Source organism: Cebus imitator, unplaced genomic scaffold, assembly GCF_001604975.1.
Source record: "Cebus imitator isolate Cc_AM_T3 unplaced genomic scaffold, Cebus_imitator-1.0 Scaffold801, whole genome shotgun sequence".
In the NCBI taxonomy this organism is placed as follows: Eukaryota; Metazoa; Chordata; class Mammalia; order Primates; family Cebidae; genus Cebus; species Cebus imitator.
In genome coordinates, this window is record NW_016108116.1 from 15662 (window position 1) to 18617 (window position 2956).

Genomic DNA, 2956 nt, shown 5'->3' on the forward strand with positions numbered 1-2956 from the left:
GAGAGCTGTAAACCCCCAAATTGGAGACCAGGCAACACACTTCTAATAACACATGGGTCAAGAAAATGTCTCGAACCAGTGACATATTTTGAGCTAAATGAAAATGAACATACAACTTATAAAAAATGTCTGGGTGCAGCAAAATTGGTGCTTAGAAAGAAAGTCATAATATGCACTGCATATGTTAGCAAAGAAAAAAGATCTACAATCAACGATTCAAACTTACACTTCAGGAAACTCAAAAAACAAGAGCAAATTAAATTTAAAGTGAGTGGAAGACAAGAAGCTATAAAATTAGAGGAGAAATCAAGGAAATGGAAAACCGGAAATCAACAGAGAAAAATCAACAAAACCAAAAGCGAGTTCTTTAAAATCATCAATGATATTGATAAACATCTAGCTGGTGAACCAAGAAACAATGAGAGAAGATACACATTACTAATAACAGAAATAAAAGAAGGTCCTCACTACTGATCTCATGGACATTAAAGGGAAAACAGATGAAGATTATCAACAATTCTCTGTTCGCAAATATGAGGACTTGGATGAATTGGAGCAAGTCCTTGAAAGACAGTCTGCCCAAACTCACACAAGGAGAAACAGATAACCTAAATAGATCTCTATCTGTTAATCAAATTGAAGCAACGATTAATAACCTCCCAGAACAAAGCACCAGCTCCAGATGGTTTCATTACCAAACAGTTAAGGAAGAAATGACAGGGTGTTGAACTAGTCTGGACTGCTAACCAGCTCCGAAACTCAACCCTGGAAAGAAGTGCAGAAGCAAGAAGGAAACATAGCTTACAGGAACTGTGAAAAACGGCGAACCTCCCACAGAGACCAAGGCGGGTGTGAACCGGTGTGTGAAGGTTGATGTTCACAGGTAGGAAAGAGAACACGATGGAGACGAGTGTTTTCCGTTCTGCTCTTGCTTCTGACTCTATGGCTATGGACCAACTGCAGCTCCTACCGCTTCACAGAAGAGTTTTGTCAGTGGCTCTGAATCCGCCAGTGAGGCAGCTGCCATGTGACATCCTGGGCCCATGTAAGCTTCCCTGAGGAAAAGAGCAGATGGAAACAGGGGAGGACAAACCAGATGATCGCGGGGATTTCCTTTTCCAGGTTTCCTCCCCAGAACTGCAGAGCTAATGATTGTCATGGCCTCAGCACCATGCTGCTTAGAGAGAAGCATGAAAAAGAATCACCTGGACAGAAGATTTTTCTGGTGGGGTGTAAAACAAACCGGGGTGATAGAAATGAGTTCTGGGGACGTGCTGCTCTCCACTCGGGGCCCGATGATAATTTTGCCAAGATGACCAAGGACTGGGGTCTTTGTGGACAGAAAGTTCCGAGACCCCTCTCCGCAGCTCCCCTCATTTGCAGGTGGGTTCCTCCCCACACACCTCCCCTTTCCCAGGGCCCCGTTTTCCCTCTCTGCCTGTGTCTGCCAGACCCTGACAGCTTCTATCGCACTGTGACCTACCTAAGGGACAGATGGTTATGGTAAGTAAATGTAAAAGCCACAGGGCGCAAATGCAGGGAAGTGCATTGAAGGGGAATCAAACCTGGGTCTCCTGTGTGGGAGGCAAGAATGCTCCCACTGAACCACCAATGCCAGCCGGATGGAACCTTGTGGCCTTTCCTTGGAAACAGGTAAGCTATGGACATGGGAAAAGGAGTCAAGATTTTCCCCGTGTGCTCTTTGGAAGATATAACTAACAAAAAAGACACCCAGAGCAAAGGCTCACATTGGAGATTTGTGTCGGGCAACACCACAAAGTCACGGCTTTGCATTAAAACATCTGACTTCATAAAGCCTTATTCTGAAGTGGGCTCTGTACAACCGGATATCAATCCTCTGTAGGAAAACATCAGAAATGCACCCAGTTTCTTGTCTCTAGTCCCGTATCCAGTGGGCGCCTGTGGAAAGTTCCTGCCTCGCTTCTTGATAACTTATCTTTGCCGTCTCGTGGCTTGGTGCCTCCCAAACCCTTTCCTCCCATTATTCAGATGAACATCAGCACTTTCCCCAAAAAGGCCTTCAGGACCCAGGGACCTCAGATTGGAAAGCTGGACTCTTGGGACTGTGCCTGGGAAAATCCAGGAGACCTGCTTGATAATTGAACTTCTCTTCTCATAGACCTCTCCAATTCCTGAAAAACACCAGGGATCAGATCTTGCGTTTACCTTCTTATGCCTTACAGAGACCAAAACATGAGCGAAGAAATGGGCATTTCACTCCAGGATTTCTTTCCTTCATCTCCCCTTCGCGGCTCACACAAGGAGGCCAGTTCAGGGAAAAACAGCTGTATTCTATTCCTATGGATTCTAGGTAGATGCTGGGATATTCCTCTAACTAATGTAAAGCGTTCTTGTGCTGTTTGCCTTTGTCTGATATCCATGTTTTCACTCTCTCTTTTTACAATAAGCCTGGTACAGATTTCCTGGTACAGATTACAGACTTCCAATAAGACTGCTCTTTTTGTTGGGTGTGTGTTTTAAATGTTTTGTTTACAATTTTTACTTTAAGTTCGGGGTACATGTGCAGGATGTGCAGGTGTGTAACAAAAGTAAACGTGTGTCCTGGCGATTTGCTGCACAGATCATCCCATCGCCCAGGTACTAAGCCCAGCACCCGTTAGCTGCTCTTCCTGATGCTCTCCCTCCTCCCAGCCCCCACACTCTGCAGGCCCAGTGTGTTGTCCCCACCCCTCAACTCCATGTATCCATGTGTTCTCATCATTCAGCTCCCACGTATAAATGAGAACACGCGGTATTTGGTTTTCTGTTTCTTCATTAGTTTGCTAAGGATAACGTGCACTGCTTTTAATATTTAACCCTTGGCCGGGTGCGGTGGCTCAAGCCTGTAATCCCAGCACTTTGGGAGGCTGAGGCGGGTGGATCACGAGGTCAAGAGATCGAGACCATCCTGGTCAACATGGTGAAACCCCGTCTC